The 12,255-nt window shown below is 37.6% G+C and overlaps 1 non-coding gene across 1 annotated transcript; it reads left to right on the forward strand.

The window, feature by feature from the left end:
• Positions 1 to 12,144: 12,144 nt before the first annotated feature.
• Positions 12,145 to 12,255, forward strand: LOC131518330 (U6 spliceosomal RNA). The gene has a single exon (XR_009265021.1). It is a non-coding gene; the product is annotated as a U6 spliceosomal RNA (small nuclear RNA).

Raw genomic sequence — 12,255 nt, forward strand, 5'->3', positions numbered from 1 at the left:
CCATTGAGTTGCCCCATTCACTAACATAAGAATGGGGATGCAGAAGGGAAAATGGATGATGGGCATTGAGGAGGGCATTGTTGGGATGAGCACTGGGTGTTGTATGTAAGCCAATTTGGCAATAAATTATATTTTAAAAAGATTAAGACAAACAAAAAAAGAATGGGTATGCTGGCTGAGGGCAGCAAGACTTGGTGCCTGCTTTCTCCTGTGCTTTACCATAAATCTGAACTGCTGCATGTTCATGCAACCAATATCTTGGATAAGCCAGCACTGGCCATAATGAAACAAGATCTCCCCCAGATGATTAGCATGGGTGGCACTACACAGATCTCCAAAATTTGAAGTTTTGAAACCCAAGTGGCTACCTGAGATGAAAATGCATGAGTGCTGTGCTGCCTGGCAGGTGGACAGCTCAGACATAGGCAGGGTGAAGACAGGGATCTGGTAGAAGCAGGGACACAGGAGAAGTGACTGTTTGCTCTTCTGTGAGGGCTTCCTGAAGAGCGGCAGGCAGAAGCTTACCATTCCACAGGGGAGAGCAGGGCAATGCCATTTTCACCCCACCCATAAGCACGGACCAACTTCAGTGAACAAAACAGTGCCAACAAGTGGAGCCCAGAAGTGCTGACAGGAAGCCCCACTCCCATGCGCCCTGGAGAAGCATCTCCACTAGGGCAAGTCCCTGCAGCAGGCTCCACCCCCACAAGATCAGTACAAACTCCTGGCACACACACAGTCTACTGCAAGTGCTGCAAAGCTTCAGCTCCAGGGGATATATGATCTAACTTCTTTTGTTTTTTTCTTTTGATACAGAAAAAGCAATTTTTATTGGTTGATTGATTTAATTTAGCTTCTTTTAACAAGCAGACAAGAACACGTCTAGAATTTAGCTTCCCTGTGATTTCATCAATACAGATATAAGTAAGATGTCTGAACTAGAATTAAAACAACACTTATAAAGATACAACTGGGCATGAAAAAAGCATAGAACACTAGAGAATCCTTTACTACAGAGATAAAAGAACTAAAAACTAGTCAGGCCAAAAAAAATGCTATAACTAAGATGCAAACCCAAATAGATGCCATGACAAGGATGGATGAAGCAAATGAATGTATAAGTGATACAGATGATAAAATTATGGAACATAATGAAGCTGAAAAGAAGAGGGAGAGAAAGATAGTGAATCTTGAATGTAGACTTGGGGAATTCAGCAAGTCTTTAAAGCATAATAACATTCATATTATAGGAGTCCCAGAATATGACAGAGAAAAAGGAGCAGGTTTATTTGGGCATATTATAGCTAAAAATTTCCCTAACCTGGGGAAGGAAACAGACATCAAAATCCAATAAACACAGAGAACTCTCATTAAATTCAACAAAAGCCAGCCATCATCAAGACATATCACAGTCAAATTCACCAAATACACAAACAGGAAAGAATCCTGAAAGAGCAAGGGGGAAAAAAACCCAAAACCTTAACCTATAAGGGAAGACAGGTCAGGTTCACAGCAGAAGCTTGGCAGTCCAGAAGGGAGTAGCAGGAAATATTGAATGTGCTGAATGGGAAAAAAAATATGCAGCCAAGAAATATTTAACCAGCAAGGCTGTCATTCAGAATACAAGGAGAGATAAAAAAAGTTTCCCAGACAAACAAAAATGAAAGGAGTTCGTGACAGTTAAACCAGTCCTGCAAGAAATATTAAAGGGGACTCTTTGAGTGGGGGGAAAAGGACCAAAAGCAGCAAAGACTAGAAAGGAAGAGAGAATATCACCAAAACACCAATTTTACAGGTAGTGCTATGGCACCAAATTCATATCCTTCAATAATTACTCTGAATGTAAATGGACTAAATGCTCCAAACAAAAGACATAGGTTGTCAGAATGGATTAAAAAAACAAGACCCATCTATATGTTGCCCACAAGAGACTCATTTTTGACCTAAAGACACCAGCAGATTGAAAGTGAAGGCATGAAGAACTATCTATCATGCTAATGGATGCCAAAAGAAAGCCAGTGTAGCCATGCTTATATTAGACAAACTATTTTTAAAGCAAAGACTGTAACAAGAGATGAAGAAGGGCTTATTAAGGGGTTTATCCACCAAGAAGATTTAACCATTGTAATTACTTATGCCCCCAACTTGAAATATATAAATCAATTAATAGCAAACATAAAGAAACTTATGTATAATAATACCATAATATTATGGAAATTTAAAACCCTACTAACAGCAATGAACAGTTCACTAAGCTGAAAATCAACAAGGAAACAATGACTTTGAATGACACACTGGACTGGATGGACTTAACAGATATATTCAGAACATTTTACCCTAAAAGCAGCAGAATACACATTCTTCTCGAGTGCACATGGAACATTCTCTAGAAGAGATCAGATACTGGGTCACAAATCAGCCCTCAACAGGTACCAAAAAAAAGATTATACAATGCATATTTTCAGATCACAGCGCTATGATATTTGAAATCAACCACAAGAAAAAAATTTGGAAAGCCTTCAAATACATGGAGGTTAAAGAACATCCTACTAAAGAATGAATGGATTAACCAGGAAATTGAAGAAATTTAAAAATTCATGAAAGCAAATGAAAATGAAAACATGACAGTCCAAACACCTCTGCAGCAAAGGTGGTCCTAAGAGGAAAGTACATTGTAATTCAGGCCTATCTCACGAACCAAGAAAGGTCTGAAATACACAAACTATCCTTACACCTAAAGGAGCAGTAAATGAAGCCTAAAGCCAGCAGAGGAAGGGAAATAATAAAGATTAGAGCAGAAATAAATGATATAGAAAGAAAGAAACAAACAAGAAAGTATAACATGTCAATGAAACTAAATGTTGGTTCTTTCAAAGAATAAACAAAATTGATAAACCTCTAGACAGATTTATCAAAAAGAAAAGAGGGATGCCTGGGCAGCTCATTTGGTTAAGCAACCGACTTCAGCTCAGGTCATGATCTCACAGTTTGTGGGTTTGAGCCCCACATCAGGCTCTGTGCTGACAGCTCAGAGTCTGGAGCCTGCTTCCAATTCTGTGTCTCCCCCTCTCTCTCTCTGCCTCACCCCCCACATGTGTTCTCTCACTCATTCTCTCTCTCTCTCTCTCTCTCTCTCTCTCTCTCAAAAATAAAATAAAAATAAACATTTAAAAAAAGAGAGAGAGAGAAAGAGCCCAAATAGACAAAATCACAAATGAAAGAGGAGAGATCACAACCAACACCACAGAAATATAAACAATTATAACAGAATACTATGAAAAATTATATGCCAACACATTGGGAAATCTGGAAGAAATGGAAAAATTCCTAGAAACTCGTGTACTACCAAAACTGAAACAGAAAGATATAGAAAATCTGAACAGACCGATAACCAGCAAAGAAATTGAATCAGTAATCAAAAATCTCCCAACAACAAGAGCCTGGGCCAGATGGCTTCCCAGGGGGACTCTATCCGACATTTAAAGAAGAAATAATACCTATTCTTTTCAAACTGTTCCAAAAAAGAGAAATCTAAGGAAAGCTTCCAGATTCATTCTACAATACCAGCAACCTTGATTCCAAAACCAAAGACCCCACTAAAAAGGAGAATTAAATGCTAATGTCCTTGATGAACCTGGATGCAAAAATTCTCAACAAGATACTGTCAAATCAAATTCAACAGCACATTAAAAGAATTATTCACCATGATCAAGTGGGATTTATTCCTGGGTTGAAGGGTTGGTTCAATATTTGCATGTCAATCAATGTAATACACCACATTAATAAAAAGAAAGGGTAAGAATCATAGGATCCTGTCAATAGATGCAGAAAAAAAGCATTTAACAAAATACAGCATCCAATCTTGATAAAAATCCTCAACAAAGTTGGGATAGATGGAACATACCTCAACATCATAAAGGCCATATATGCAAGGCCCATGGCTAATATCTTCAATAGGGAAAAACTGATAGCTTTTCCCATAAGATCAAGAACAAGACAAGGATGTCCACCTCACCATTATTATTTAATATAGTACTGGAAGTCTTAGCCTCAGCAATCAGACAATAAAACGAAATAAAAGGCATCCAAATCAGCAAAGAAGTCAAATTTTCGCTATTCACAGATGACATGATCCTCTATGTAGGAAACCCAAAAGACTCCACCAAAAATTTCTAGAACTAATACATGAATTCAGCCAAGTCACAGGATATAAAATCAGTGAACAGAAATCCATTGCATATCTATACACCAATAACAAAGCAGCAGAAAAAAAAATATCAAGGAGTCAATCCCATTTACAACTGCACCAAAAACCATAAGCTATCTAGGAATAAATCTAAAGAGGTAAAACGTCTATACTCTGAAAACTATAGAAAACTTATGAAAGAAACTTAAGAGGACACAAAGAAATGGAAATACATTTCATGCTCATGGATTGGTAGAACTGACATTGTTAAAATATCTATACTAGCCAAAGCAAATACACATTTAATGTAATCCCTATCAAAATACCACAACATTGTTCACAGTGTTAGAATAAACAATCCTAAAATAAGTATGGAACCAGAAAAGACCCCAAATAGCCAAAGCAATCCTGAAAAGAAAACCAAAGCTGGAGGCATCATAATTCCAGACTTCAAGCTATATTACAAAGCTGTAGTCATCAAGACAGTATAGTACTGGCAAAAAACAGACACATAGATCAATGGAACACAATAGAAAACCCATAAATCAACCCACAAGTGTATAGTTAACTAATCTTTGACAAAGCAGGAAAGAGCAGGCAATAGAAGAAAGACAGTCTCTTCAACAAATGGTGTTGGGAAAACTGGACAGAAACATTCAGAAAACTGAAAATTGGCCACTTTCTTACACCATACACAAAAATAAATTCAAAATGAATGAAAGATCTATGTCTACATTTTAACTAAACTCCCAGCTGTGGGACTCGGGGAATGAAATATATATTCAGTGATGTGTATGGAGGTACAAAACAGAGTATCAGTGGGTTCATGTCACACAGAAAGTGCTCAGTAATGTTAGGAAAAGAAGAAAATGAGGATTAAGTATATAAGGACACCAATGAATAAATACAGATACATCAGAATTGTCAGTGCCCCTGGGTCATGATAATGGGATAGTGCAATGGATGTTCGGGTATGAGTCATTGGCCATGACAGAGAGCCAGCAGCATTCAGTAGTGTCAGGGAAATGAAGCAGAAGTGAGCAAAGTAGTGAAGAAATAAATGGTGTTGGACTGAATTTTGATCATTATACTGTGTGAATGTGCAGGAAATGAGAATGTAATCATTACCCTCAACAATTCATCAACATAGCCTCATAGAACAATGGATCCAAACTCCATGACCTCCCCATGACTTCATGACCTTCCCATGAACTTTAGTTTTTCCACTTACTAGTTGTGCAATGGCAGAAAGTAAATAAAATCCTTTAAGTCTCAGTCCCCTTGTATGTAAAGGTAAAATTAAATATAATCTTTGAAAGCCCCATAAATCGTTCAAATTATTGTTCAGTCCCAGGCAAACATCAATTATTTTTATGATGATTATTGCATAGTTTTGCATTAGGGTGAGAAAGGGATTGGGAGTTACACCAGATGGTTTTATTGTTAACCCTTAATTCATAATTCAATAAGATTAATACATACAATAACAGTGCTCATCCCAACAAGTGCTATCCTTAATGCCCACACTCATTTTCCCCTCTCCCCTACCCCCCATCAACCCTCAGTTTGCTCTCTGTATTTAAGAGCCTCTTATGGTTTGCCTTCATCCCTCTCTGTTTGTAACTATTTTTCCCTTTCCCTTCCCCCATAGTCTTAAGTTTCTCAATTTCCACATATTAGTGAAAACATATGATATCTGTCTTTCTCTGACTGACTTATTTCATTTAGCATAATACACTCCAGTTCCATGCATCCACATTGCGGCAAATGGCATGATTTCATTCTTTCTCAATGCCAAGTAGTATTCCATTGTGTATATAAACCACATCTTCTTTATCCATTCATCAGTTGATGGACATTTAGGCTCTTTCCATAATCTGGCTATTGTTGAAAGAGCTGCCATAAACATTGGGGTACATGTGCCCTTATACAAAGGATACAGGAGCATAAATTCCTAGTAGTGCTATTGCTGGGGTCGTAGGGAAGTTCTATTTTTAATTTTTTGAGGAACCTCCACACTGTTTTCCACAGCAGCTGCACCAGTTTGCAGTGCAAGAGGGTTGCCGTTTCTCTACATCCTCACCAGCAACTGTACTTTCCTGAGTTGTTCATTTTAGCCACTCTAACTGGTGTGAGGTAGTATTTTGATTTGTATTTCCCTGATGGTGAGTGATGTTGAGCATGTTTTCATGTGTCTGTTGGCCATCTGGATGTCTTCTTTGGAAAAGTTTCTATTAATGTCTTTTGCCCATTTCTTCACTGGATTACTTGTTTTGGGGGTGTTGAGTTTGGTAAGTTCTTTATAGATTTTGGATATTAACCCTTTATCTGATATGTCATTTGCAAATATCTTTTCCCATTACTTGGTTGCCTTTTAGTTTTGTTTATTATTTCCTTGGCAGTGCAGCTTTTTATCTTGATGAGGTCCCAATAGTTCATTTTTGCTTTTAATTCCCTTGCCTTTGGAGATGTGTCGAGCAAGAAACTGCTGCAGCTGAGGTCAAAGAGGTTGTTGCCTGTTCTCTCCTCTAGGATTTTGATGGTTTCCTGTCTCGCATTTAGGTCTTTCATCCATTTTGAGTTTACTCTTGTGTATGGTGTAAGAAATCAATGTGATACATCACATTAATAAAAGAAAGGATAAGAACCATATGATTCTGTCAATAGATGCAGAAAAAGCAGTTGATAAATACAGCATCCTTTCTTAATAAAAACTCTAAAGAAAGTTGTAATAGAAAGAACACACCTAAGCATCATAAAAGCCATATATGAAAAGGCCACAGCTAATATCATCCTCAGTGGGGAAAAATTGAGAGCTTTCCTGCTGAGATCAGGAACACAACAGGGACTGTTGTTCAAACAACTGTTGTTTAACACAGTATTGGAAGTTCTAGCATCAGCAATAAGACAACAAAATGAAATAAAAGGCATCAAAATTGGCAAAGAAGTCAAACATTCACTTTCATATGTAGACACAATACTCTACACGGAAAACCCAAAAGACTCAACCAAAAGGCTGCTAGAACTGGTACATGAATTCAGCACAGTTGCAGGGTACAAAATCAATGTACAGAAATCAGTTGCATTACTATACACCAATAATGAAACACCAGAAAGAGAAATCAAGAAACTGATACCATTTACAATTGCACCAAGAACCATAAAATACCTAGGAACAAACCTAACCAAAGAGGTAAAAGATCTGTATGCTGAAAACTATAGAAAATTTATGAAGGAAATTGAAGAAGACACAAAGAAATGGAAGAAACAACTCTTAATAAGCCTTTAAACACAATAACAGCTAACATTTACTGGGTACTTCCTGTGTGTCTGGCATTGTTCTAGGTATTAGCTCAGTTAAACCTCACAATAATATTATGAGGTGGTCACTGTTGTTACTTCCATTTTACACATGAGGAAAGGAGGGCAAGTTGTTTCAGTGACTTGGTCAGGAATGTTAGTGAGTTTAGAGCCAGGATTTGAACCCCTGCACTTCAGTTCTATCCATCTCTGCTGCTTCATTATGATAGCTGATTATATATGAACCACTGCTAAACACTTTATAAGCATTATCTTTTTTAGTCTTAATGAAGTAGACACTATTATACTCATTTTACAGAGAGGAGACTAAGGTATGGATAAGAATATAATTGCCCAAAAGCAAACTTATAATAACGACAGGTTAATTCAAACCCAAGTCATCTTAGCCAAAGCACATACCCTCACATATTGCCATTTTGTCATACCTTAGTTACAAACAATATCAAATACGGAAAACATTCTCAGTGTTAAAAGTTTAAAATCATTTAAAATGCTTACTTAATGTTTAGGACTTGTAAATGGCTAATTAGAACTTTAAGTAAATGGATATAATATTGAAAACACACTGTTAATCCTCTGTGGGGAAAAAAAAGAAGGAAATAAAAAATCTAATCCTTGGGAAAACTAAATATTGGAATAAATATACCAATGATATCCTGTGTCTCTAGTAAAAGTATACTTGATTTTTTTCTTCTTTTCATTTTTGCTTTTTCTAACTACCTACATTAAGTACAGAGTATATCAAGAGGAATTTCAAATTATAATTAAGTATGTTATTTTATTAATAAAATAGTAAACTTGGCTCAATGATTCCTAGGTTTAAAGGACTGATATATCTTATGTTTATTCACCCATTATGAAATCTCAATAACTATACTGTTCACTTAATTCTTTGTGATAAAAATTGTATTTATAATGTCAGAATATATATCATTCATTAATTTTTTCAGAATTAAATCCAGAGAGTTAATCCATGGCAATAAATTCATGGGGAGCAGGAAAGCAGGAAGATTAGGAAAATGTCTATTTAAAAATTGATAGAGAAAAGAAAAGGCTGAGAGTCTCACTCAGCTTGATCTCTCTCGTACTACAGAGAATATAGTAACTTTCTTTTCTCCGATAGCTCCTCAGAAAATGCAGATGGCAAAATCCTAAACAAGACACACTGGGACAATTTCTGGAGCCCTCCAGCCCACTCTGGATCTTCATGTGTCCATCATATGGCTTTCTGGGGAGTTTGGCTGGGAAGGCATTATAATGCCAAGAAAGATAAGCCAGAGTCCTCTCCTGAAACCAGCCTTACCTGAGCCTGCCATGGATTGCGCAGATTACAAGAACTGGGTCTATATCTGCACTTCCCTAGACCAGTGTAGTAGGCACAATAATGACATTCCAAAGATATTCATGCCCTAATCTCTAAACCTATGAACTCTAAGGTAATATAGTTGCATTGTTTTTAGCCACTAAATTTGTGGCATTTGTTATAGCATCAATAAGAAACTAACACAATCAACTGGATAAGAACCTGGAATATTCATATTGTAGTAATACTCTGAAGGAAACTGTGTGCCAAGGAGGATGTGAACACATCTTCTGTTTTGACTATGTAAGTAACTACTTTGGGAAAGAAAGTAAAGCATGCTACTCTCCAGCTTAGCCAGCAGATGATAAAATAAACAATTAGTATGATCCAACTTGATAGCAAGCTTCAAAATATGGTAGTAAGTTTAAAAAGTTGAAAGAAGACACACCTAATAAGCCTATGCATATAAGCTCAACTAATCTTTGGAATAGGACTAAGAATACCAAATGGGGAAAGGATAGTGTCAATAAATGGTGTGAGAAAACTGGATATCCATGTACAAAAGAATGAAATTGGAACTATATCTCACACCATACACAAAATCAACTCAAATAGATTAAAGACTTAGATATAAGACCTAACTGAAAAACTCCTAGAAGTAACCATAAGGATAAAGCTTCCTACTACAGGGGAAAAGTTTCTGGTCTGAGCAATGATTTTTTGGATATGACACCAAAAGTACATGCAACAAAAGCAAAAACTAAGTGATACTACATCAAACTAAAAATTCTGCACAGCAAAAGAAACAAACAAAATGAAAAGCGACCTGCAGAATGGCAAAGTATTTGCAAACCATACATTTGACAAGGGGTTAAAACCCAAAATATATAAAGAACTTCTACAACTCAAAAAAATTTTTTTAATTTTTACCAAAGTTTTTTGGTGAATGCTGAGTGGCTATGCTAGTTTAGTTTCATAATTAGCATAAAGAGAAACAAAAAACAGGACAGCTGGGTGGCTTAATCAGTTGAGCGTCTGACTTGGCTCAAGTCATGATCTCGCAGTTCATGAGATGGAGCCCCACATTAGGCTCACTGCTGTCAGTCTGAGAGCACAGAGCCTGCTTCAGATTCTCTGTCCTCCCTCTCTGCCCTTCCACTGTTTGCACTCTCCCAAAAAAAATAAATAAAATTTTAAAAAGGAAAGAAAAAAAAAAGAAAAACAGAAAACATGCCCATAATCTAATCTTGTCCAGCTACTATGACCAGTGAAAAGGAGATGACAGAATTAGGTAAGGCAAAAGTGGTTTGCTCTTTCTCCAAAAAAGTTGTAGAGTGAGTCATATGGAGAATAAGTGTAGATTACATATTTATAGGTGAATTTGAAGAGTAGAATTTCATAATTCACCTTTCCAAACAAAGTACATAATAGTTTTAAAGAAAACATTAAAAAATAGCACACATCTCACAGCATTTAAGTTGTAAAAAGTTTATTTGGAAAAAATGTTTGACTGGGTTGTTTGAAACCTGAAACAAATTTGTTCATCTAAACATTGCTACAAATGGTAGTAGGGCTATAATGTACCTGCCCCTATGTCTTTGTTGGTGTCTCCAGAAATAAATCCTGAGACAAGGATTCCAGTGCAGGTAGCTCATTTGGGTAATGAAGGGAACATTGACAGGGAAAAGTGAAACAAGGAAGGGAAGTATTCCAACAAAAGGTACATTGTCAAGCCAGCTACCACTGTGGGTAATGAGATAATCTCTCTGGAGAACCCCAAAGTAGCCAAGTAGACATCCCAGAGTTATCCCACTATATGATTGAGGAAGCTGGAATATTGACACCCCAACTGTCATCTGTCTATAGTTGAGGGCTTCTGGTGAGTGCAGAGGTCATTAACTATAGAACTTCCTGCCTGGAAGAATAAAGAATGGGCAGGCAAAGCTGGTTTCCCAGTCAAGAAAAAAAAAATTGGGAAATAAATGTGGATGTTGGCAGTTATGCTGAAGTGAAAAAAAGGAGGAAATATGGAGACAATATGGACAAGAAACCAATGATCTCCATTACATTATACTAATACCACCTCCAATAATTCTGTGAGAAAATATCTGGGCTGAGGGGAACAATTAGAGGAGAGGCTAACAAAAAAAGAAAAGGAATATAAAGAGGACATTTCAATAAATTAGTTCTCTTCATCTGCATGAGTGAATTAATCTCTCTGTGTCCCTCACCCCACAGGGCTTAACTCCCCTACTGCTAGTCGTTAATGCAATGCTTCTGTCTACTTTTCAGAGGATAAAATTATTCACTCCATGAAAATATATGATCTTCCATTGAGTGCCTAAGTAGATTGATGTGGCCATGACACAAGGACATCTATAGGAAATGGTGAGGAAAAGGAATATAACAACAATAGTAGTAATAATAATGATGGGCTCAAACTGAACAGCAGGTGTCCTGATTTGCCAATTTTGAATCCTGTGTTGTGGACTGAGAGAAACATCAAAGCTGTTCAAACATGGAAATGAAATGAACTAAGTCTTTTTTTTAAATTTTTTTAATGTTTATCTATTTTGAGAGAGAGAAAGAGAGTGCAAGCAGGGGAGGGGCAGAGAGAGAGGGAGACACAGATCCAAAGCAGGTTCCAGGCTCTGAGCTGTCAGCACAGAGCCCAACACAGGGCTTGAACCCATGGACCACAAGATCATGACCTGAGATGAAGTCAGAGGCTTAACTGACTGAACCACCCAGGTGTCCCTAAAAAGTCTTTAAGATGAAACTCCTTCCATAGTTGGAAACAGGGAGAATGAGTTGTGCTAAAAGAGCTGCACCCCATCAGAGATGAGGAAGGCATAAAGCCCAACTCCTAGGTGCACCTGCTGGAGTGGAACTATGAACTGCCCTGCTCTGGCCTCTCTTGGACCTGGGAACTGTGCCCTGAGACTCAGCTGCTTGAGGCTCACAGAGCCCAACCATAAACAAGAAAGGGAAAAATCTATGAAGAAACTAGGTAGGAGCCAAGAAGATTGATTCCTGCTGTAACTGCACAGCCCTCTGTGCCTGAGATCTCATCACACTTTCCCCCATCTCTCATTTCTGGAAAATCAGAAGAGGCTCTGTCCCTAAAACCCATGATTGACAACACTCAGCAGAGGCCCAGTGAGTGGCTTCCTTCATACAGCCACCATACCCCATGTTTCTTTGACAGACTTTCCCTTGGGCAGCTGGCAGGTGCTCCAAGTAGTTTGGAGATTGACTAGACCTCTTGGCATCCCTGAGAAGTTTGTGGCTGGAAAAGGTAATATTTTCTACTCTACTGGAATACAAAGGCAGAGTGCTCGCTTCGGCAGCACATATACTAAAATTAGAACGATACAGAGAAGATCAGCATGGCCCCTGAGCAAGCAAGGATGACACACAAGTTCATGAAGCGTTCCATATTTTT

Source organism: Neofelis nebulosa, chromosome 7, assembly GCF_028018385.1.
Source record: "Neofelis nebulosa isolate mNeoNeb1 chromosome 7, mNeoNeb1.pri, whole genome shotgun sequence".
NCBI lineage: Eukaryota > Metazoa > Chordata > Mammalia > Carnivora > Felidae > Neofelis > Neofelis nebulosa.